The 27,174-nt window shown below is 36.3% G+C and overlaps 1 protein-coding gene across 1 annotated transcript in view; it reads left to right on the top strand.

Annotated features, from left to right (window-relative positions):
• The first annotated feature begins 1,442 nt into the window (after positions 1–1,442).
• LOC110382677 (hemicentin-2) overlaps positions 1,443–27,174 on the top strand; it is a 317,734-nt gene continuing 292,002 nt past the window's right edge. The window contains exon 1 of the mRNA XM_064039711.1: positions 1,443–1,659. The gene's annotated coding sequence lies outside the window, so the exon portion shown is untranslated. The remainder of the gene's footprint in view (positions 1,660–27,174) is intronic.

Raw genomic sequence — 27,174 nt, forward strand, 5'->3', positions numbered from 1 at the left:
TTTTCTTTTAGATAAATATGTTTTGTCCTCAGTTAAAGACGTAACAATATAAACGCTTCCTCTATACGTCATAAATAATAGCCGTTTAAAAAATGTACCCTGTATTTATTTTCGTTCAATGTCAAGGTCATCTAATAAAATATTAACCACAATAACTCAAAATAGAAACTCAAACACCGGAAAACAATATTTCCTAATCCAGCATTAATAATCATAATTACTATCTTTCACAACATTACTCAACTACCATCTATAAAATATTACTAATACTTCAATTTTCAAACTAAATATAATTGCATATAGACCAATACGTCACCCCACAGTTGAATCTCAACCCTATAGCTGATAAGTTAAGGTCGAATATCCCTTGTTAACAGTTACTGTGTAAAGTATCTGATCGGGAAAACAAGTAGACTTACAGTTTATGTTGTAACACGGTCGTGTTTGTTTCTAATATAATACTTTATAGACTGTCATGGTGAAGTGTTGCCAGTTTACTGTTCGCTCCGAAGGCGATCGTAAACCTTCGTGAAATCATGAAAAAGTCGGCTGTAAATTGTCTATTGTTTTGGTGAATGAATGTTGTGTTATACGGCCTTTTTTGTAGGAATGTTATTTGAAGTAGGCCTTTGTAAGGTGCTTTTTTCGACAGGTAATTATCTTAAAATCAGTAACGTAGTAAACTATTCTGGCTATGCTTAAATACTAAAGTATATAAAGCCTCGTTTCGCCCAAGAGAAAATAAAATGATTTTTTCTCAAAACATCAACAATTTGGATTAGGTAAAGAAGGTAAAGAAGTGCGTTTTATAAATAGCATAGAACCCGTGGTGAGATTGGTTAATAGGATTTTGTAGTAAAATTCTTTAATCACTAGTTACTATGTTCTGCATAAAATATAACCCTGACTTTATAGTATAAAACAACAAAGAACAAATATGTTTAAATATTTTATCAAAATTAAAATACAAAATAAAATTTCGTAATGGATGAATAAAATATCATTATGCTCCTTAGTTTTTCTCTCTAATACAATTCGCAAAGTAATGATTCGCTTCATGAGAAGATAAAGGAAAGTTTATGAGTCCTTAACAATCGGTCAATAACCTCTCGTTAAACAATACGCCATTAATGATCCGTTGCTGGGTTAACTGCGCTCCATAAATTATGCAAAGATGGTAAATTATCTCAAGGTCATCCTATTCGACCTTGAATTTATCCCCCCTTTAAATATCAATCTTTCGACCCGATTGACAAAATAAATAGCAGCTTTTATTCTATTTTTGAGCGATTTTAAAATAAAAAATCAAATTCAGAAAACAAATAAATGGATCAGAATTTGAATCAGCAAAACAATTCAAAACAAAAAAAAAATAATATTAAAATAATCCCCAGCGATTCGTAGCGCCTACGGGACGTAGCGGCGGCGCGGGGTGGGGTCTACGCCAGTCGTAGCCCGCGCGTAGCTCGTAGCACACGCTACGTCGCACTCCGACCGCACGAATTACAATTCTGTTGAATAAAAATTACGCATTATTGCATGTAATAAGTGTGAGAATCGTTGCAATACAGTTGTGTGTATGTGTGCGTAAACACAAACGTACGGATAGTGAAGTGATTGTGAACTAGTGTTGTGTGAGTGCGGATGAAATCTTTTGAGGTAAATAAGAGATATTTACTAAAGCAATATAAGGAAAATTCTTTATATATATCCAGGACTATGTATGGAGAATAATATATAATGACGAATCGTATGAAATTCTTATTAAAAATGTGATATATTGTGGCTTTGTCGCGTTGGCGGTATTTCTTTCAGTTCGCCTTTTGAGAGGAAAGCGTGATTTTGATGAGATGTCGTAAACAGATTGAGGATATCAAAATAGAAGGAAAATTAATTAAGCTTAATCTTGTATTTTATACTTGGAAACACGCTCTATAATTAACTAATTATTGATTTTAAATTAACATTTCCGTCATCAATCATTCGTATTTGCCTAATCAATACGTATCGATAGGAATTTATCGACAACCCAGTTCCCGCCCTAAGCTCACAAATTCTTTGAACTTGGTCAGATTTCTACGTTATTTTCTTGTTCAATAAGGAAAAACAGCTAGAACAAGGGAAACTCTACAGATTTATAATATTGCGGATACATTTTGCCTTGTGATAATATAAGAAAATATATATATATATTATTATTATATTTTATTCATTTGTTAGAGAATAATTATATAGATACATATTTTTTTTTACATAAAGATAAAAGAAGGTTGAATGATCTGTTCCCCGCGGTTCCATTCGCATTCCGTATTCGGATAAAAAGTAGCTTTTGTCTTTTCTTAGGGTCTCAACTATCGGTGTGCAAAATTTCATGTAATTCGGCTTAGTAATTTTGGATAGCATGCATGACAAACATACAGAGAGTTACTTCGTCATTTATATTAATTAGTGAGGATAATATTTTTTCTGAAGCTGAATAATTCAGGTAAGCTTCTTATTACTTAGCATTCGGTGTTTTTGAAAAATATTTTATAGTAATTCCTCGTAATTTCAAGTTAACTAATATCTGTTCTTGGAATGAAACTTCAATTAAAAACTTCTTAGATATAAAAGATTATGTTTGTTTAATAATAATTTATAAAAAGTAGTATTTGTAAAAAAGTAAAAGTAAAAAGTACTTTTACCATGGAATTAATTTGAGTTTTTAAATGCGTTTGTAGAAAGTGTAATTGAAAGAAAAAAGATGACTCAAACGTTGGTGTTAAAATCATCTAAGTTCAGATGTTTGTAAGAGCCAATCCTTGTTCTGAATTGCGGGTAAGAAAACACTGCAGACTAAATATTCGGCCGACAGTTGACTATTGGCAATTTTTTTTGTACTGGGAATCTTTATTACAATCAAAGTTTTTAGGCGGTCTGATACTGCTAAATACCTGATTTTTATAATGTGTTTTTGACTGATTCAATTGATTATGAGCCCAAACAAACTATGGGCTGACAAAAAAAATGTATGTAGATAAAAAAAATCTTTAGGCTTGTGTACATAATTACACATACTCTTGGTGGGCGTTGAAGTAAAATAAGAACTATATTTTTCAGTTAATTATAAATGAATCGCTTGAAACTGAAGATATATTTATAGAGCGTGGGAATCAAGCACCGTTTGCTATTTTTATTTTAGACTTTAAAACATAATGACGTATTAAGTAGTCGATTTAATTTTTTTTACAGTTGTAAATAAGATTTTGACGGTAAAAAATAAATATCTAAAACTAGCTATTTTTCAGAGGTCTAAAAGCAGAGTAATTTCATTTAAATTGATTGAACTTTTAAATTACGGTAATACAGTTCTGCGCTATTTCTATACGAGTACGTAGAAATTAACCTTGAAACAATGACACTTTTCTTTATTTGCAAGAACTAGTCACCAAATCCTTTTAAAAGAACATACTTCATCAACATATACAAAAAATATCCAAACCACAGTTACTGCAAAAACATTGTAGACATATTATAACAATAGCAAAAGATTCAAATATCATAGCACTCTAAGATCACGAGATAAGACGGACTAAAGATTGCCATTCAATGGCCGTCTATCAATGGCAGACAGTGACAAGCATATCCCATTCACAGCAGTTTAACCTTTCAAGTAGCGATAAGCTAGACATTAGTCGCTTTTTGAGGACCACTCGGGCCTTCATCGGTCGTCTATTTTGTCTTGGAATGGAATATTATTTGTTAGGTAAAATACTCTTTTTACTAATCCTACTAATATTATAAATGCGAAACTAACTAACTCTGTCAGACTTATGCCATAGCTACTGGACTGATTTAAGTGTTTGGTACACAGATAATTTAGCTTAAGCCTCTTGAATTTCTGAGGTTCTTACCTTTTTAACAGTCTGTGGAATTAGTGGCCTGGGGCAGTCAAAGAAACCATGAAAAACAGCTAGTACAATGAAATGCTGAACTAGGTAATACTATGGCCATTATGATTACAAGAGGATTATATTGAGTTAATACAGAGCTAAGTCAGTTTATACAAAGGCGGCTTAGTTATTCTGGTGAGGCGGGTCAAGATTTCAGACTTATAGGTCCAAGATTGACCAAAATGCCTCCCCTCACTGTTAGTATATAAGGTGTGAATATCTATCTCACTAAAGCGAGTGAGTCATAATTATGTGTGTACGTACATTCACAGTATTTTAGTATGCGTAAGTGCTCAGTAGTGGTCATGTCGCCGAGTCATGTACAAAGACAATGTGCATGTAAATTTACACACCCAAGAATCACTCACTAGCTTTCGTAAGAAAAAACATTTTTATTCAAGAAACGAATGAGAGAAAAAAAATAGATGTCTATGAAAACACAGACACCGACAATTAAAATACCAAAATATAATGTAAATCCAAACAAACAAACCCAATTCAGAAATCAACAACAAATCACAAACCTAGTCTCAAAACTATGGAAAATTCTAGACGAAACAATTAATGACATACACTACTGCAAACCCAATATTACTCCCTATTGCTTCAGCATAGAGTCTGAATTCGTATAGCAAGTGAAGCCTTAGAGATTTTACAAGTTATGATTAAGTTTAGATCTAAAGTGTCTCTGAGGTTCTAAGTAATAGTACTGATACCTGTGGCTATTGTCTGGCTCCTGGAATAAATAGGCCGCAGGCTTATCTTGTACAAGTTTTGTTTCTGTATGTCTGTTTGTTGGTTTGTTTGTTTGTTTGTAATTATTGTTGTTTGTATGTCTGGTGTTGTGGAGGAACTGTGAGTTAAAGTTGGTATTCTTTACGATACAGTTTATAATAAGTAGAAGAATTGTAAAATATGTTCAACAGCTCCATGAGACTACGGTTTTTTCGAATCAATACCTATTGTAATTGCATTTATTTGCTTTTATATACACTAAATGTGCTGATCTCTCATAAAAAATGCTTGAAGAACATGTTGTTCCTGCTCCATAGAACGTACTATGTTCAACTGATTAAAAATAACTGAAACTAGTAAAGTTCCATTCTGCTTTTGACTGCTTGCTTGAAACTTCGTACAACTATATTAATCGTAATATGAATTTTTATTCTTATCATAATATGTGCTGTTACAATGACAGTATTATGTCCAGGTTTACAACGCCTGGTAAACAAGTAAACACCCAAAAAAATAAAACATAAAACACCCAATATCTAAACACAAAAAGGTCATTCAAATTCTAAAAACAGAGCCAGACAGTATCACGTAGTTACTGAAAACTTACCTGTGTCTCTCACAGGGGCGTCGTAAAAACGTCGCGAACTATTATAAATCATTTGTTATTATGAAAGGATTGTAACAAACTATGGCCTGTGAATTTACTTCTATTGGCTATGAATACTGAGGGTCTGGAAGTACTTTATAGTTTAGATGTGTTAGGTGTTTTATATTTTGGGTGGTAGGAACAGTATTTTTATTTATTACTGACTGTTTCTCGTCGTTCTACCGCGTTCCGATAAAACTTCTCCCTGTACTCGAATGCTGAATCACATTAATAATTGTCTAAATTGGACTATTACTTTCTGAGATTGAAAGCAGTCGTTGCTTGTAAAACACTGGTACATAGCTACATCCAGTTAGACTGGAAGCCAACGGCAACATGGTTGGGAAAAGGCTAGGCAGATGATGACTTTCTGAGATTGAGGCTGTGATCGAAGATCGCAAGAAAAGCAATTTTTATAAACTCTTTCGAATCAGTTAACGCAGTCTCCTTCTGCGTAATCTAATGAGGTGCCTTATCGGTACGTATGAGGTACGAGAAGCGGGTGAAACCGCCGGCAAAACCTTAGTACAAATTGACAGATACATCTTAAAAACTATCACCAAGTAGCCTTTCAAAGAGAAGCTCGTAGTTTAAGTTCTAAGAAACTTTGAGTGACTTTGGCTAATTTTAGCGTCAACTGTGAAACCGAATTCTCGGAATATCTCTCAAATAAATGCGTCCGAATTTACTAACTGTATTTTACTGCTAACTTCCGTCAGTGAAAGTAGCCTTTATATTATTGTGATGTACTTATAGCTATGTATATTACTGACATGTTTCATTTAAATCTATTGCGTAGTTTTGACAGACAAAGTCTCTAATAGCCTATCAGAAACTTATCTGACAGATAAAACGAAGCTACTAAACACGGGCAAAAATATCTGCCAGAAAATATAAGGAGCCTTTACCTGGCACGTAGGTAGCATTAACTACCAGTAACTAACTGACAGTTTCTCTGGTTTCAGATGAACTGTCAGTTAGTTACTGATAGTTCATCGGTAACCAGAGATACCGGATTAAAAGAGTGAAAGAATAGTGAGTGCTCCTGTGTCTGCGCAAATGCATGTGCAGCAATATATCCTGCGCAACTGGCTGATGATGATCTCCTTGTACGAGAATAACCGCCGTTACCAAAATCGGCCTTGGACGTATTATTTATTAAGATTAAAAAGTTCAAGAGGTCAACAAGTCTATATATAGGGTCCCTATGTTATCACCTGCGGTTATCAGTAGTTCTACATACAAGGCAATTGGAACCTTGTATCTCAGTTAGCGGTCACGGCTCTATGTGACGTCAACACAGTAATTATTGTTACTAGTTCATGTTGTCTTACGTGTGGGTCTATCTATCTGTGTGTGAGGAAGTAATGATCTGGTTCGAGTCATACAGAACAAAATGACTAGCGGAGATGAAGGCAAATTCCCTGTAAAAGTAGCGCTCCGTAGTGTAAGTATTCTTCTTCTTATTGAGTGCTACAAGTTTAATCACCTAACAAGCAATTGTGTCAGATTTTTCTTAAATCCGCAAGACAGCTTCTGACGTAGAATTGTAACATTGCTACTAAGTACAAACTATTTTAAGTGGCCCTTCAGATACATATAAAAATGAGTGTTAAAGTTACTCTTTCACACTAAAACGGCTGAACCGATTGAGATGTTTAGCATAGCTTTTTTCATCCAGATGCGGGAGGTAGTTCCCTGCCGATGTGAAATAATTCGCAGAAGTAATTTATTTTATCAAACTGTCAAGATTACATAAACTGTTAAATAATGCAAATTGAACTGTTCACCTGAAAAATAACCGACCTCATTTTAATATCATTTTTAAGAATTTAGGCAATTTAGCAGATTGCAGTGCAAACACATATTTTTAGAAACGAGTATTAAACATTAATGGAGTCTGTACATTAACTTTATTGCGTTTTAAAAATGGCCTGTTTGAATTTTTATGTAATCTGTTTACATTTTGTGACGCTATTTTTGTAAAATTGTTGAAATATTTAGCATCACGTAGCTGTCTGCTTAAAAGTCTTTATTTTTAGAGAGAAAATAATTCATTATAAATGCAAAAGCACTCTGTCTGTCTGTATGCTTTCACGTAAAAATACTGAAAAATATTATACGGTATTTGTACTGATAGCCTAGAGAAGAAAGCCTGAGAAAGAATAGGTTTTTGTCCTAATGCGAGAAGTAGTTCCCTTGGGATTAGTATTTTATAATGCTTTGTCTGAAAAACCTATGGAAACAAACGTTAACTTAAAACTGAGCCTAACAGTGATGAAACATTCATCAATTTATTATAATGTGATTTTAATACATTAGTACATTTACAAATACATAAAGAATGGACAAAAATCTATACGAGTAGATAGCTACACAAAAATAATTTCCGAATAAAATGTTCCCACTCATGTTATCATTTTCATCAAGTCCTGTAATAATACTTACAGTAATGTAGTGGATTTACTTTCCTGATTTAGTGAACAGACATAAGAAAGCACTTAGTTTAATAGTTAGCCTTTAGGCCGGGGCTACATTACACGTTATGTTTATTGTACTTACTAATATAAGTAAATGCGTGTGTAACTATGTGTCCAAGGTTTTATACAAAATGGTGTATAGATAGATAGAATAGATAGAATATTCTTTATTGTACACTAATAACAAACAAACAGAAGGACATAACAAACAAGTAGTAAACGAGTACAATAGGCGGTCTTATCACTAAATGTGATCTCTTCCAGACAACCTTTGGATGGAGTCGATCTGTAAAGAAATACATTACGGGTAGTATACTTAGCGTACAAAAAATATTATTTTATTATTTATATCAAAGAAATCAAATAAACAATACATACACATATATAAAGAAAGTAATACAAAACAAAAATAGAAATGCATAAGAAGGAGAAGCAGCATTACAGAGCTAGGTAATGATTCTTCACCATACTCTTGAAGACAGCAAGAGACTGTGCGCGCCTGATAGTCACCGGCAGTGCATTCCACAGACGAGTTGCCTGAACAACAAACGATTTGTCATAAAAAGACGTGGAATGCACCGGCATCTTCAGTTTTAAGTTCTCTGATGACCTTAGAGACCGTGAGTGGTGTCACATACGAACTCAAAGCGTTCTTTAAGATAAGAAGGTGTTGTAGGGTGGAAGAGAATACAATAGAGCAAAGAAAGTATATGAGCATTCCGACGAAGTCGTATAGGAAGCCACTTGAGTTTAGTGCGAAATTCTGAAACATGATCATACTTGCGCAAACCAAATATGAATCTTATACAAACATTTTGAAGTCGCTCAAGTTTATCTAGTTGGTCCACTCTGAGGTCAAGATAGCTGGCATCGGCATAGTCAAGGATAGGAAGTAAGAGAGATTGTGCAAGCGCAATTTTCGTGGCAGTGGGTAGAAAGTTCCGCAGCCGTCTCAGTGATCCTGCAGAAGCAAATAACCGCCTACTGGTTTCCTGCATCTGTGAATCCCAAGACATACTGCAGTCCATGTATATCCCCAAGTTCTTAACCTTCTTACTGAAGGGTATTTGGACGCCATCAAAAATGACTTGCGGGAGACGAAACCAGTCAATTCTTGACACCATCCGTGAACTACCGATAACAATGAGCTGGGTTTTTAATGGATTTACGCTTAGTCCATAACTCCTACTCCACTGAGCTATTTCATTAAGATCTTTATTTACTGTCTCAATAGCTTCTGTTAATTGATCTAGTGGAGCCTGTGAATAAATCTGAAGATCATCTGCATAAAGGTGATAGGAAGAAAGTAGTTTATAAGAAATTGAATTAATGAATATAGCGAAGAGTAATGGGGACAGCACGCCACCCTGCGGCACACCAGCAGTCGTTTCACACCATGAAGAATATTTATCTTCAATACGAATACGTTGCCGGCGCCCGTACAGGTAACTATGAAACCAATCAATGACCGTTGGAGATATGTTAAGAGAGCGAAGAATGGCAAGCAAAATATCAAAGTCAACGGTATTAAATGCATTGCTGAAATCCAGCAGTGCAAGAACCGTTAACTTTCCACCTTCCATGCCCAGTCTGATGTCATCCGTAATATTTACCAAGGCTGTTACAGTACTATGACCAGGACGGAAACCGGATTGAAAAGGATTGAGAAGTCTATTCTTGGATAGGAATGAGCTTAGCTGGTTATGAATGAGACGTTCTAGGACTTTGGAAAGGAATGGTAATATGGAAATAGGGCGATATTCGGAGAAGGATGTGGGATTACATTTCTTTGGGAGAGGAATAATTTGGGCCTCTTTCCGTGTATAGTGTATAGTGTAGGTGTAATATGTGCATATTGGTTTAAATCTTAGAACGACATTTTTTTGATGGTTACCTATAATTTGATAAGGACATGGTTAAACCTTCGAGAAATGGCTAATTATCCAAAAATATAAAATAATCAATTAGTCGCACAGTTTTTGAAGTTCAGTTTCAAACTTAATTCATGTAAAAGAATCATCACTCATATTATTGCCAGTAGCTAAAGAAAACTTCGTATTCGTAGAAAACATGTATAAAGCAACAGTTAATCAACATTATTAATCAGCTAATAGTCGGCGTAGGAGATGGGGTCACGATCCTCAACGAGTGAGGGACCGACTAAAGAAGAAGAATCAACATTGTTGATGAGCAACGAATATGTTGGGTCAAGTGTGAACTTGTCAACTGCCACTATCAATTCTGCAACACACTGTCGTCAGCAACTCAGCAACATGCTGATGAAACTTAGTTTACAGAAAAAAAAATCGACAATATTTACCAGCTTAGTAACAAATATAAACTCAAAGATTATAACAAAAACGTTACCCTAATAATTATCCTAAAAGCTATTTTTCTACCATTATAATTACTAGCAATTAACACAAAATAATAATATATCCCAAGCCTAATCTCGAATTGATTACCATCGAGCGTGGGCGTCCAACGTCCTGTAGTAATTGAAGCTTCTATTTTATATATACAGTCAAACAAAGGAGCTTTTATTAATATTGATAGATTGGGAGGTTAATGAACGATAAGAATAGTTTTTCGGAAGGTCAAATTGTCTTTGTTTTGTTTGACCTTATTGGTGATTAGGTGTGAAATGTAACGCCTTTTGTTTGTTGAACTTTTAGGGTGAAAATAATTAAAATAGGATTTATGATCATAATCAAACTCAACGCATATAGCCTCCTTCCTCTATAAGCTCTATATCCATCCAAGATAAATGAAAACGCAAAATTTGTAGTTTTAGTTTTAGATCTGAACATTTCAGCGTTCCTTTATGTATCTACACTTTGTATCAATAGAAAACCCTTAACCAGTTGTCCGATGAGTAAAAAGTCACCTAATTGGCAAATAAAAGCAAACCTATAAAAAAAACTTTTGTTAACAAACTATACATATTTTTGACCGACTTCCCAAAAAGGAAGGTTCTCAATTCAGATGTGTGTATTTTCTTTTACAAGTTTATTTTATGTCTGTTAGTGATTTGTTCCTATATAATACTAGTAAATCGCCTAAATCAAGGTAAAGTTTCTTAATTATTCAAGTTGTGTGATTCTTTTCACTTAGTTTCATTAACTTAGTTTTATTGTTTGTCTAGACTAATCTTTAGTTGGTTCGCTACAGTTCTAATAGACTCTTTTCAACGTTAGTTTTCTCTCTATACAACAAAATTGCTTCACTGTAAGAACATCGTAGGAAATAATTATGATAATGTTTAAAAACCACACTGCAAGGTCAAAATTTAAACAATAAAGAACGAAGAAACATCATATCAGAATTTAAAATTAAGCATGTAACAAACCAATTTACAAATAGAGATAAATTTTATTAATGGTCATATTTTATCAGTACAAAAGTTGGTTTCAAACAAACAACTCTATTGAATTTAAGCAGCAACAAAAAATATAGGATGTAATTAAAATTGCGTTTCATTGGAAATTATTACGTGGAACGGATCAATCGTGTAATGTGATATTGCAAATCAATTCAGATTTGCAATATGGTTTTATAGTTTCAGGGGAGGTTTTTATTCCATTGAAAATTTTAGATTATTTTCTAGAAAAACCTATGGTAACGAGTACAACATAGAGGCTTGTGTTTATTGTAGGTAAGGTGTTTCATGTACAAAAACGAATATTAAAATATTTTTGTACGAAAACGTGAAAATTTGATAAAATATGTCAGTTTTACACCTCCCTAACTCTTTTGGGTCGTCATCATTTACTTTATGATTATAGTAAAAGTGTAGATTATCGAGTAGCTTAGGTACTAAACTTATCGCAGCTGGTCAGACACATTATTATATACTTTAACACAGAGATACTTGAAAATTAACCTCAGTCTATGTACGCCTCGAAGGACCAAAAACACTTGAGTGCACATCTTATTACACATAAATCTCAGCTAGTACTTACAGAACGGTACCTTTGCCGTCCCGAGCACAAAGATCGGCTCCAAAGATATAGGATTTCTAAGCACCCCATACCTCTTTGTTCAAACCCAATAGGTAAACGGTAAAATATTATACAATATCAGTCCCTAAAGATGTAACAGAATATAAAATCAAGGGCTAACTCATTCATAATTCAGTTAATTCTAAGTGCGTTGGTTCCTTTTTTCTTTTGTAACTCGTAAACAACTTTTGCGTCCCTGAGGAATGTCGGAATTATGAATGCAGTGTTTTATGACGTATCTTAGAGCTGTTTGGGGAGGGTAGTCAGGAAGTTTGATGTCCCTGTTTGAGTTTACCGCCCATGATTTTGTTTTGACGGATTTCAGGCAATTTTTTTGAAGTGAATTGTTTCTGTTTTGTTTTGTTTTTGACAGCAGGTATTCGTTGTGGTGTCCAGTTATTTGTTTCTCGTTATTTTACTGTTGTAATAACTTGTATGTACGATGGGATGTGGCAGTATAAAAATGCTATGTCAGATATTATTTACTTAACCTAAAGGATTTTATGATTCTAGGGTTATATTCTTAAGTTTTGTCATATGGGTTTGTGAATATTCCTATGTAAATGAGACGCATATATCCCTGTACCGGGGAAGTGATTCTCTAGGTATGCTGGCGAAATCGTGAAAAACAGCTAGTTGATTAATAAAGAAACAAAACACTGCACTAAGAATCCAGTATCTACACCAGTTTCATACATTCCAGCTTACCCAAACTACGCGAGTGTCCACCTGACTATTCAGATAGCACGCATCACGAACAACTAGCTAATTTGTGAGTGTCAAACTCGAAGACTCGAAGTAATGTGTTTATTCGTAGTTAGTTGGTGAAACTTGTGTCAGTGCCGTGGTCTGACTCTCACTGAACTATGCCTGGACTACAGGCTTTGGTATACGATAAGGTTATAGTTGAAGATGTGTGTTTTGCCAAAATATGTGGTGATGGTGAAAATTAATCGGTTTAGGGGATTTTTTTTCGTGTTAATGTTATTTTATCATACCCTTTTCTGTGACTAAAAACATGTAACAAAAGCTAAAAAGCTACTATTTGTCCTCCTCTTCTTCATAGAGTCATTTTATAAAATATGTATTTTTGTATGTATGTATTATCTTTTGCTTTATATATATGTGTATAATTTATATATCTTTACTATGTCCTTTTACACAGTCTATCTACTTCTCTTTATTCAAACTCTCCTACTACGGGTCTGCTGGAACAGATTTCGATTTAGAAATAAGCAGTACCTTTGTACTATTTTGTGCTACATATACTTCTTTTATATTTTCACAGTGTACATAAATTGTTAAATAAATAAGTAACACTATATAATGTCGGCCTTTAATAAAACATTGGGAAAGTATGGACTACTTTCATCATGCTTCATGTGACGATTTCTGACTAAAATGTCGTGGTGACTGGTTGCAACAACACAAATAACTGTATAAATAAATTACCAATTTAACGGTACAAATTCAACACTATAGAAAAACTGCATTACACTATATTCCCCAAGACTCAAAGGCATTCTTTGTAACAAAACCATTGTGCTTCCACTGTAATTCAGCTGCGTTGTCGGCTCGCGATCTCTAAATCGGCACTATAAATAGCTGAAGTAACTCCACAGGCCGTTTGGTCTACTTAGGGCCGCCGTACACGGACTGCTCGAGCAGTTAGCGGCTGAGTGAAATACACGGACCGCTCGAGCGGTCGGCGTCGACTGCTTGAGCTGTCGGTTGTTGACTGCTCGAGCTACGACCCAACTGCTCGAGCAGTCAAATGAGAAAACAGACGCCGCGAGGCCGCAAAGGGCGGGGGGGAGAGGGAAGTCGGAGAGCTGTCGACTGCTCTAGCGCAGTCAACGGCTCGAGCAGTCGGTGTACGCCTCGCAACCGCTCGCGAGCGGTCGACGGCACGATGGAATTTCATCATGCAGTTGACGGCTTGAAGCGGTCGCGACTGCTCGAGCAGTCGTGTGTACGGCAGCGAATGAATGACTATAGTTCACTGCGCGGTCGCGGCTTTAAGCAGTCGGTCTCAACTGCTTGAAGCAGTCCGTGTACGGCGGCTCTTACAGTACCCGCAGACTGCAAACTTTTAATCGGCCGACAGTTTGTTTGGGCTCATAAATCAGTACGAAGATATATATTTATCCCTACAGTAGAGATGATAATGTCCTTCTAGACGATTATCGGCTACGAAGGCTGTTCTCATATAAGAAGTTTAGCCAAATGCGCAGGACATATTATAGTGCACAAGCATTTGCGCAGGCACAGGTGCACTCACTATTCCTTCACTCTCATAGCCTGATGGGACGGCAATCCGACACGACCGGAAAGAGATCAGGCGCAGGACCGACATTTACGTGCTACGCACATTACATAGATCAGGTATTAGACTGACTGAAAACTTTGATTGGAATCCAGATTGTCTTTAAAAAAAATATTGTCGTACATTAGGTCAACTGTCGGTCGACTTTTTAGTCTGGTAGTGTGAGGGTTGGCACTATAAATATCTGTAGTAAGTCCACAGGCCCGTTTGGTCCACTTATAGTGATAAAGTAGTAAGGTGTATCCCACACTAGCATCTGTGTTTGTAGAACTATGTTTTTAAAGGCTCTGTGGTTGACAGGTGCTTACGATACTCCATTATCGTTCGTCTGTCTGTGTGTTTTGTGAACCGTTATTGATTGAGAGTTGAAATTCTGTGGTACTTGAAGTGTTTATGGAACAACATAAAACCAAATGGTGGATTAAAAAAGTACATAAAAAATATGTAGTTAGAATTGTCTGATGATACGGAAACATGTATTTTTACTGAGTAGGTAGTTACATTTATTTTGTTCTGATAGAAAAGTGAGTGCCATCAAAAAATATCGTAGTATTAAAACTGGAGAAGTGGGGTCACTTTATCAGTTGGTTTTCTTTTAATATATCAATGTACCACGTTTTTGTACAAAAAACGTAAAAACGGATCATCAGTGTGTGATCCGCTTTTAAGTGACAAAGTACTAAGTAAAATAGACCAGTTAGATGCGCGAGACAATATTTTCAAACATGTTTCTTTTTGTTTGTTTGTTTCTCGTTACAGTTTGTAGTGTCATGTTTATTTTTGAATTGGAATTGTGCTTTTGTGGCATTTAAAGCTTTAAATTAGCACGTGATTAAAAGCTTGGTTTTGTGCGTGAATTAATTGCAGAGATTTCAGTTTTTATGGAAGGCTAACTTTGTGTTTATTGACTTTATTGTGACACTATGATTGTTGCTTTTTTACTAAACTTAACTTTGATGTTTTTTTTATTTTTTTCAAATAATTAGGCTAGAGATGTAACGCGTAAGTAGACACCCCCGTTTTGCTAGATAACATCAAATCTATTTTTGGTATCTATTACGAAAGTGTATTATGTTACGCCTAAATTGCTTGATTTTTTACTGGTTTCGCCTTCTTAAATAAATAATATAAATTACTGTCACAAAAATGGAACCAAATTCACAACACCTACGCACTCAAATTACAAAAATCACAACCCACAAAAAAAGTGACAAAAAATTCGTCACAATTTTTTCGTGACCAGACGGTACAATATTTTTAAACGCCCACATTTCCCTAGAGAGTGTTTGCCATATCGTGGCGTGCTTAGATCTATGGTGTCCATTAACAGATTGCCACGTTGTACTGTCGCATCGTTTCAGAAGCCTGTATCGACTATCTTCAAAGGAAGGTACTAGAAAATTTATCTAAATTTTCGTTTTGTGTGGGAATATGTTGGTAGTTCAGGCCTTTTTGGGTTCGAGTGCAATGCCAATGTGGTTTTCTATTAACCTTATATTCGTGGTCCAATTATTGACGGCATGTTTCTTTTACTCTAAGAATAATTTGTAATGCCGTAAACCCCCTTTTTGATGGGAAATCATCAAATGAGCTAACGGTATTTTAATTCAGATTTAATCAGCCTTCTGCATTTATTTATTTTAGCTATACTTTGAAGTCCATTTGTATAATAGTGATATTTAACTACTCAGAACTAGATTTAATCTCTAGTATGGAATTCAGAAATTTCTGATATTAGCTCAACCCTAGAATTCATGATTCTTGGTAGAAAGTCTTTTCTTTTCTTGGTAGAAAATTTTAACTATGCACTTCTTAGTACAATCTATATGATTCTACAGTCGGATTAATAACATGCTTTCAGGGTTGATTCAATTGGCCTTTTTTAGAAATATTATTCTTGAACTGTGTAATAATGTCATCTTCCGAGCCTTTTTCCCAAACTTTGTTGGGGTCGGCTTCCAGTCTAACCGGATGTAGCTGAGTACCAGTGCTTTACAAGGAGCGACTGCCCTATCTGACCCCCTCAACCCAGTTACCCGGGCAACCCAATACCCCTTGGTTAGACTGGTGTCAGACTTACTGGCTTCTGACTACCCGTAACGACTGTCAAGGATGTTCAATGACAGCCGGGACCTACAGTTTAACGTGCCATCCGAAACACAGTCATTGGTGTCTAAGATATACTTAGAAAGTACATACAACCTTAGAAAGTTGCATTGGTACTTGCCTGACCTGGAATCGAACCCGCGCCCTCATACTCGAGAGGTTGGTTCTTTGCCCACTAGGCCACTACGTCGTGTGTAATAATGTATTCGGTGTAAAAAATTAACCGTAGTACCACAAAAACTTTTAAACGTCAGTTTAACACTTGTCTTAAAAAAATGACAGATTATGATCGCATCGCAGACGTAAGAAATTATCAGGTCGAATGTCAGATTATGGTGTTTAACTGCCTGTCGCGACTGCCAAAGATCACACCTGTGACATATTCTCATACTAGATTCCGCCCGCGGCATCGCCCTCGTAGAATTCGGTTATATCGCGTTTCCAAGAGAATTATTCAAAAGCGCGGGATAAAAACTATCCTATGTTCTTTCTCAAGGTCAACTCTATTTCTGTACCAAATTTTATTAAAATCAGTTCAGTGGTTTACACGTGAAAGCGTAACAGACAGAGTTATTAGGTATACAGGAATGTATGCTATCCAATGCGCAAACTTTGTCAACTTATAGTTAAATAAGTTTAATAGATACGTATATTTTTATTTTGTCGTGTTTTAGTTCAAAAAAGAAAAGTTATTGATATCGAAAGATGTTTATTTTGTAACCGATCGTACGGCCACAGTCGTCATAGTAGGCACGGCGGCAACGCGAAACCGGTTTACAGTGAGCGCTGCTCCAAGCGCGTAACAACGGCGGACAAAAGAATGAAAAAAAAAAATACTGATGATGCAGATGTATGTTCTGTTAATGATTCTGGACCACCAGTTTTTTATTGTGCACTGCTTAAAATTCATTCCTGTATATTAGTGATGACGAAAAATAAATCATGTTAGTATGGTCCTATACGAATGATAAATAAGCGCAATGTTATACAGTGTGGTGTTCCAGGTTTTGCGGTATCCACTCATTATTGGTTTGAGTTTGGAATTATCGATTCTGTGGTTGTTTAGAGTTTGCTACCAATTTCTATTATGAAATGTTATGTAACTTTGGCTAGTTATGAATATCGAACAAATAAATTATGCAATGAATTAAGAGCTAATTAGGTAGTAGTCAATTTTTAATTATAAAAGCATGAAATATGTTTGAATTTTTTTCAAATACTCGAATACTTTTTCAAGCTTTGGTTAATATAATCTTTATTTATCAGACAATACACAGTCCATTTTGTTAGTAAAAACACAACTTAAAATTATTGTTAGTAGTTAAACATAAGTACACAAATTTACCCTCACGCTATCCTCACTACCAACTTCACAAAATGCCTAAAGATAGGAGAGTACAGATTCTCCGCCACTGTTTTTAGGATTCTGTTGTTACTAGCCCGAATCCTAGTTATTATTGATGCCGTTTTTTTTCTTATTAAGGCGTAAAAGTCATCGGTTCGATTTTCCGCAAACATTTCCGACGCACTACAGAAGCGGGGTAATCCCAACATCATCCTAAAAATATTATTATATTGGACACGCAGGGCATCCAGCGATCTTTTGGTACAGCTGATCCATAGACCCCCCGTGTACAGACCTTGACAGTACGCTTTAAACAGCGTAGTTTTAACCTGATCGGTACAACGGTGAAATCTACGTGCCAACATATTACCTCGGACCGCCAGCGCCCTACGCTCCCTTTCAACGTCTGCATTATCTTTAAGGTCGTCTGTAAGTATATGCTCGAGATATCTGAAGCTATTTGTTCTTTTTATGTTCATGCCATTCATGGTAAAAATGGGTATCTGATCAGGGCATTTACCAGCGTGTAACGTTGTACGTTAATGTCAACGTTTTAAAATACTTGCCTTTTGTTTTTAATCAAAATATTAATATAAGGTGGGTAGAAAAATAAATAAATAAATGTAATGTCTACCTACGGTTGCGTTTAGAAACGCGTACAATTATTTGTTTCGTTAATTAAGTATTATTTATTTCTTTTACTAAACTGATTAACGTATTTTCAAATTCATATTATTATAACAACTTGGGTCTAGAAGTAAAAAATTGTAACTTAGTTAAAACTTAAAAACCAAACAGTACGTAGTCATTATCTGTATCGGTGCAACGGCAAGTTGAGCCAAATTCGACTCCACGTCATTGTGATATGGTTTCGATTCTTTTACCTGGACTGCTGTACCAATGCAAATCGGATTCGTTCGCTACTCATTCACGGGCGTGTTCCGGGAGTTCGGTTAGTTGCTTTAGCGAACCGACCATTTTTAAAATATCATCACAGAAGACACACGTTCACGCGCTCCTTACAAGTACTCACTTTTGCCAGTCCTTAGTGCGTGACGTTAATCGTGGTCTTAACGGTTTTATTTTATAATTCTGAAAATATATTTTTCAAACTTCGTTTAACTTATTCTCTGTATTGTAGAATCAGTGTATCTCCCCGTATTGGGTAAGTGTTGAACAATTCGTGTAATTGCTACCACCCACCTATTGGGTGACCGTTGGCAAATGACTTGCAGATTTCATCTTTTCTTGCTTTGCACATTGTCGCATCATTTGTAGCCTTTTTCATCATCATAAGCAGTCAGGGTTATTCTTTTCATTTGCTTATCCCTGCATCTTATTTTTTTTATATGTTTTATACATTTTATATAAAAATTACATTTCAGCTGTTCTCTGTAAACTCCGATTCTGACTGTGAATTTGCACACATTCGCCTTAAGCGCACTGAGCTTCTGCTTCCTGTTTCCGCGGCAAACACAGTCAGAGGAGGACAATCAGAAATGGACATTTATTTGAATGGACGTAAATTCCAGGGTCCAAAGTTCGGGTTCAAAGTTCGGCTTAAACTCCGGGCCACGGCTGATCCGTTGGCCGAACGTCGACAGGCACCGAGAGGCACCGTGCACCGATTACCTACCCTCTACCATACTGCATCACCATCTGCGGGTCGTCCACCCTGAAGCGCCTCCTCGGCTGAGCGTCATCACCGGACATCTCTCCACGTGAAGCCAGGACAGTGCTAGCGCGCCTTGCCTCCATATAACAAAATTAATTTTGCTGACGGGCATTCGAATCGCGACCTTGGAAATAAATTTTTATGTTCACAATGTGGGGTTTAATTTAAAATCTAAACCGTCCACACGGTAAACGTGACATTGGCGCCCTTTTCGTGGTTTATATAATGGTCAGTAATTTTTTTTTTTGTTCTATGGAGGTAGTAGTGCTTTTTGGTGTTTTGTGTGCGTTCTTTATGTTTTTTAGTTTTGTGAAACGTTTTTTTTCTTTTGGTTGCATAGTAACTAAGGTGTACGTCACATTTGTTTTGTAATATGTAACATTTTAAATATTAATCAATGATTGATATTATCAAAGTGCAGTCACAGTCCTAAACTTGACACACACTAGTACAATTGGCCGTTAATTTTGTTTTTTCAAAGTTTTTTTTAGCCGTCATTATAGTTATTGTAAATTACCCACTGTTTCTTAAATAAAATTTTGCTTCGAATTTCTTGCATAAAGTACTATCAACGGCATAATTTGGTGAACACTTAATTTTAATTTTTTTTTTTTTTTGTTTTTTGGTTACTACAAGTTAATTTTATTACATCTTCAGTACAGTCGACAGTGTAAATTAATACTTCATTATTATTTTTTTAACAAAAATTTTTTTTAACACCTTATTTTTTTATATAAACGGTACAATCATAAATGTATGTATTGCAAATTACTATTACAGTTGGCAACATTATTTGTCTCTTTTATTAAAAATAAATTTGTTTGTGTATTTAATGTGCGTACACATTAGTTACGAAATTTGCTTTGTTTTTTTTTATTTTTTTGTTGCAATTTTTTTTTTTGGTTGCAATTTTTTTTGTTTTTTGTCTCACGCTTATTTTCATTAACATTCTTCTCCGTGGAAAAACAACCAAGACGTTACTTAGTTAAATTTAAAAATTGTAACAGACGGAGTATTTTTTTTTGATTTCTAATTGTTTTTTCACGTTATTGAGTTGTTCAACATTCACCCAATCACTTTTCGCTTAATTTTTTTTTATTCAATCTTTCTTCGCTATGGCTTATCCAGTTAAGTTTATGTCGCTTCAAAAGGCTGAGCTTGAGTACGAAGTCTCTATTAGGGGTGAATCTCCAGCTACTACAGTGCAGGAGTTGCGCAAACAAATTGCTAAGTGTGGGCCATTGTTTCCTTCGGAAGACATCCTCACTAGTCCGTTCGATTCATCAGTCGACCTTAAAGGAGTTTTGGATGTTCTTGAAAGGGTTAACAATAATTTAGAATCTACTTCAATAGATAAAAACACATTGTTACGGAGTCAAAATTTACTTAACCATGTTTATCACCGTCTTAATCGTATTGCATTTGATGACAAATTAGAGGAGACTTACGACCAATGTGTTGGCCTTTTCAAGAGCACTTCTGCAAAGCTTAATTCGCTTAATGATTCTGCTGTGGACCCTCTAGCTACCACTAGTACGGACTGCTCATCCGTTCTTACTGCGACACCTGTTAATGTTTCCGTCACTTGTGAAGGCAACATTAACAAATTTTCGAAGATAAGATATGATGGCAAGTCTTGCGTGCGTGCATTTATTCAACGTTGTGAAGAATTGTGTCAGGCTAAAAATATTTCTTATAATAAAATATTATCTAACGCTACAGAGATATTTATCGGCGAAGCATTGCATTGGTACAGAAGTGTCAGGGATACGATTTCGAGTTGGAACGATCTTACACTGGCGTTGAGACGTGATTTCGATGAGTCTGATTATGACTACAGACTGCTTACAGAGATACGGACTCGTACACAGGGTGAGACTGAAAATATCGTGATTTATTTATCTATTATGTCTGGACTCTTTTCGCGACTTTCAAAGAAGGTGTCAGAGGAAGATAAATTGGAGATAATCCTTCACAATATTCGTCCAATCTACGCGAATATCCTTGCTTCTGTTTCGGAAATAAATTCCATTGACGAATTGCGAACCTTGTGTCGGAATTATGAAAATATCCAGTCACGATTTTCTCAATTTAAGGAACCCCCTAAACCGTCCTCGAATACCTTAGCTCCTGAGTTAGCATATTCAGGACAATCTAATAGTAAGCATTATTCTAAATTTAATAATAATAACACATATGGTAAAAATTTTCACAATAACAATAGGCAAAATAATAATCAAAATATTTATAATAATAACAAAGGTAATAATAATTCTACAGCTAAATATGTTCATGCAGTCGGTACTCCTAATCCTAATTCTAACCCTAATCCTAAACATAATACTAGTTCTAAAATGCGCTACTGCCCACGTTGTCGTAATAACACACATAATCTAAGGCAGTGTACAAGCAAGGATGTGGTAGTATGTTTTTCTTGTGGTCGTGAGGGCGTGAAAGCTCCTGATTGTCCAAACTGCAGCAAGGATGTTAATAAGGAAAAAAACTAATTACAGAGAACCGTGCAAATAATAAATTTGATAACCAAGAGTGGCAGGATTGGTTACAAACACTTAGGTTATTTTTTAAATCGTATAACATCTACACGGTTCTCGAGGATAAAGGAGACTGTGATGATAGGCCTTATGTATCTGTTCTAATTAACGATCTTACCGTCTCGGGTCTTCTAGATTCCGGTTCCGCGGTAACCATTATAGGCAACAGTGCTCATAACATACTTAAAGATTATGGCTTGCCACTTATTGAAAACGATTGCATTACAGTAACGGCAGCAGGAGGTCAAAATTTAAATAGTTTAGGTTATATTAATTTACCAATAAAATTCGAGAATCAATTTCACATTTTGAAGGCACATGTCATTCCCGATATTAAAAGGAACCTGATTTTGGGCATAGATTTTTGGCGTAAATTTAAGATATGTCCAAAATATACTGGTAGCGTTACAATGTTTAATGACATTAATTGCTCATTAGATACTCCTCAACATTCCTTCATACAAGGCTATACTAATCTTGATGAGCCACAAAAGAAACTGGCGGATAGTGTCATCAAACAGTTCGAAGACATTTCTTTTCATCGCAAGGGTTTGGGCGTAACGAGTCTTATCCAGCACCGCATTGAGACGGGTAACGCAGCACCGATTCGTCAACGGTACTACCGACTGTCACCGGAGAAGCAGCGTATTTTGATTGAACAGGTGGATGAAATGCTTTCACTCGACGTAATCGAGCCTTGCGAGAGCGCATGGTCATCTCCTGTTCTGATCGTAAATAAAAAGAACGGCCAGCCTCGGTTTTGCCTTGATAGTCGCAAACTTAATTCGGTGACTAAGCGCGATGCCTATAATCTCCCTTACATATCGGAGATTTTAGACAATTTACGAGACGCGCGCTATTTATCAAGTTTAGACCTATCCAAGGCTTTCTGGCAAATACCTATCGCTGCTGAAGACCGTGAGAAGACAGCGTTTTACGTTCCTGGCAGGGGCACCTTTTGTTTCAAGCGTACTGCTTTTGGCTTGACAAATGCACCGGCTACTCAACAGAGACTCGTTGACCTTTTGTTTTCCGAGTTTGGCCTAAAAGTCTTCGCATATTTGGATGACGTCATCATCATTTCTGAGGACTTCAATAGTCACATGACACTACTTTTGCGCGTTTTAGACAAGTTAAAACAGGCTAACTTAACTATTAACCTCGAAAAGTGCAATTTCTTCAGGTCACAGCTCAAATACCTCGGTTACGTGGTCGATAGCACTGGGCTACGTACAGATCCAGCCAAGGTTGAGGCTATACTCAATTATCCGACGCCTAAAAGTCGGAAGGACCTCAAACGTTTTCTCGGCACTGCCACATGGTACAGACGTTTCGTTCCGAACTTCAGCACTATAGCGGGGCCCTTAAATAAGTTGACTTCCTCCAAAAAGGGCACTCCTCCCTTCAAATGGACTCCAGAAGCTGACTCTGCATTCCAAAAACTCAAGGAGTGTTTAGTTTCTGCCCCAGTACTTTCATGTCCAGATTACTCTAAGCCGTTTGAAGTACATACGGATGCTAGTAGTTACGGTGTCGGCGCAATGCTTACTCAGTCAATAGATGGCAAAGAACATCCAATTGCCTACATGAGTAAGTCATTGACTGCTGCCGAGAAGAACTACAGCATAACCGAGCGCGAAACGTTAGCTGTCATTACCGCTCTTGAGCATTGGCGTTGCTATATTGAAAACGGACAACAGTTTACTGTCTATACCGACCACAGCGCGCTCAAATGGTTCTTGTCGTTAAGTAACCCTACTGGTCGACTGGCACGATGGGGCGTACGTTTATCAGCCTTCAACTTCGTTATTAAGCACCGACGTGGCGTAGACAACGTCATTCCCGACGCTTTGTCTAGGAGCGTACCAGTTAGTGCCATTGGTTCTTCCACTTATTCTTATGTGGACACTAAAGACCCTTGGTACAAAAGTATTTACCACGGTTGCCTAAATGACCCTTCAAAATTTGCAAACTTTATTATTAAAAATAATAAACTGTTCCGGCTTTCTAAAAATAAGCATGAAATGACTTCTGAATTCTCGTGGAAGGAGGTCGTTCCTACTGAATTTCGCGAGCCCATAATTCACGAAAATCATTCCGAGCCTAAAGCAGGACATATGGGCATTTTTAAAACTTACCGCCGTCTTGCGTTACGTTATTACTGGCCAGGCATGTATAAAGACGTTGTTAAATTTATTAGTACTTGTGATAAGTGCTTAGCCTACAAAGCCCAGAATCATCAGCATTTAGGAGAAATGGGTCGTCCTAAACAATGTTCACGACCATTTCAAATGATCTCTATAGATCTAATGGGACCTCTTCCTACTACAAAAAAGCAGAATAACTACATATTAGTTATAACTTGTTGTTTTTCGAAATTTTGTTTGATTTTCCCAATTAAAAAAGCAACTGCCGAAATAGTTACAAAAATTTTAGAAGAGTCAGTATTTTTAGTGCACGGCATACCTCAAACCGTATTAATGGATAATGGTACACAGTTTACTGGGAAGGTGACTGATGCATTATTTCAAAAATATAGAATACCGAACATTTACTTTACACCTAAATACACCCCTCAGGTAAATTTAGTAGAAAGGTATAATAGAACTATTATAACTTGTTTATCCACATACGTAAATGATGACCACAGATCATGGGACTTATTTATTCCCGAAGTACAGTTTGCCATCAACAACTCTGTAAACGAAGCCACAGGTTTTACGCCATCATTTTTAGTTTTCGGCCGTGAACTTGTTTCTTGCGGGTCTCACTATATTGACAATGACCTTGGCAATGAAATACTCTTTTTGCCACGTGATATTTACGCAGAAAACCTTGGTTGTTTGGCAAGTACCTTTGATACTGTGCAGGCTAGATTATGGCAAGCCCATGTAAAGAATACTTCACATTATAATTTGAGACGCAAGTTTGCCGAATTTAACGTTGGAGACATAGTCATGAAGCGCGCTTACTTTTTAAGTGATAAGGCAAATCGGTTTTCGAAAAAGTTAGCACCGAAATTTATTAAAGCTAAAATAATTGAAAAGAAGTCTCCCTTAGTTTATGTGCTGCAGGACATGTCAGGTAAAAACTTAGGATCTTGGCACATAAAAGACTTAAAATTATTTGTCTGCAATAGATAATATTTTTTTTTGTTCATCAATTTTAACTATTCAGTATTTTTTTTTTCTTCAAGTTATCTTTTATCATAATTTATTTATTATTTTAGTTCCCTCTCGCTTACTTTTCCACCTTCACTTGGAACTTCTATTTGTAAAGTGTCAAGTAAATAAGAATACTGGCACTTATAACAGTATGCAATTGTGCGTCAGTTATTTTAATAGATACTAAGAGTAACTGCTGCTGGAGTGTGTTTGAGAGATGTATGAATGGGTGTATTTTGGAAGAATAAACAAATAGTTTAGCAACTTAGTTCGAGAACATGCGGATTTTGTCATTTTTTTAGAGAAATAACAAAATCCTTGACTGTGCGCGGGGGTATTGTAACGTTGTACGTTAATGTCAACGTTTTAAAATACTTGCCTTTTGTTTTTAATCAAAATATTAATATAAGGTGGGTAGAAAAATAAATAAATAAATGTAATGTCTACCTACGGTTGCGTTTAGAAACGCGTACAATTATTTGTTTCGTTAATTAAGTATTATTTATTTCTTTTACTAAACTGATTAACGTATTTTCAAATTCATATTATTATAACAACTTGGGTCTAGAAGTAAAAAATTGTAACTTAGTTAAAACTTAAAAACCAAACAGTACGTAGTCATTATCTGTATCGGTGCAACGGCAAGTTGAGCCAAATTCGACTCCACGTCATTGTGATATGGTTTCGATTCTTTTACCTGGACTGCTGTACCAATGCAAATCGGATTCGTTCGCTACTCATTCACGGGCGTGTTCCGGGAGTTCGGTTAGTTGCTTTAGCGAACCGACCATTTTTAAAATATCATCACAGAAGACACACGTTCACGCGCTCCTTACAAGTACTCACTTTTGCCAGTCCTTAGTGCGTGACGTTAATCGTGGTCTTAACGGTTTTATTTTATAATTCTGAAAATATATTTTTCAAACTTCGTTTAACTTATTCTCTGTATTGTAGAATCAGTGTATCTCCCCGTATTGGGTAAGTGTTGAACAATTCGTGTAATTGCTACCACCCACCTATTGGGTGACCGTTGGCAAATGACTTGCAGATTTCATCTTTTCTTGCTTTGCACATTGTCGCATCATTTGTAGCCTTTTTCATCATCATAAGCAGTCAGGGTTATTCTTTTCATTTGCTTATCCCTGCATCTTATTTTTTTTATATGTTTTATACATTTTATATAAAAATTACATTTCAGCTGTTCTCTGTAAACTCCGATTCTGACTGTGAATTTGCACACATTCGCCTTAAGCGCACTGAGCTTCTGCTTCCTGTTTCCGCGGCAAACACAGTCAGAGGAGGACAATCAGAAATGGACATTTATTTGAATGGACGTAAATTCCAGGGTCCAAAGTTCGGGTTCAAAGTTCGGCTTAAACTCCGGGCCACGGCTGATCCGTTGGCCGAACGTCGACAGGCACCGAGAGGCACCGTGCACCGATTACCTACCCTCTACCATACTGCATCACCATCTGCGGGTCGTCCACCCTGAAGCGCCTCCTCGGCTGAGCGTCATCACCGGACATCTCTCCACGTGAAGCCAGGACAGTGCTAGCGCGCCTTGCCTCCATATAACAAAATTAATTTTGCTGACGGGCATTCGAATCGCGACCTTGGAAATAAATTTTTATGTTCACAATGTGGGGTTTAATTTAAAATCTAAACCGTCCACACGGTAAACGTGACAAGCGGCCTTAAAAATCATGTACTCACATTTTTTCGCATTATACACGAGACCATGCTTAGCTGCATAGCTCTCGCAGACTTTCAGCATTGATGCAATAGAACCTGGAGTCGGGCCCAGCAGCACCATATCGTCTGCATAGCTGATGCTGTTGATGTTTACACCACCAACCGAACAGCCAACACGCATGCTACTGAGCTCGTCTATGAGGTCATTTATATAGGCATTAAAAAGCCTAGGAGACGTTAGCCCTCCCTGCCTTACACCGCATTCTAACCTATATGTATTAGATAATTTGTTAGACCACTTTACATTATTTGTTTGGTTAGCATACCAATACTGCAATAGCCTAAGGAGCTCGTTTGGCACATTCCTGTCCCCCAGCTTTCTCCAAAGCACATCATATGACACAAGGTCGAAGGCTTTGGAGAGATCCAGGAAACAGGCATATACCGGTGTTTTGCGGTCTGTGTAATACTGAACAGTATTCTTGAGAGCCAATATTGCAGTTTCAGTTGAAAGTTTGGG

This window comes from Helicoverpa armigera, chromosome 20 (genome assembly GCF_030705265.1).
Source record: "Helicoverpa armigera isolate CAAS_96S chromosome 20, ASM3070526v1, whole genome shotgun sequence".
Classification (NCBI taxonomy): Eukaryota; Metazoa; Arthropoda; class Insecta; order Lepidoptera; family Noctuidae; genus Helicoverpa; species Helicoverpa armigera.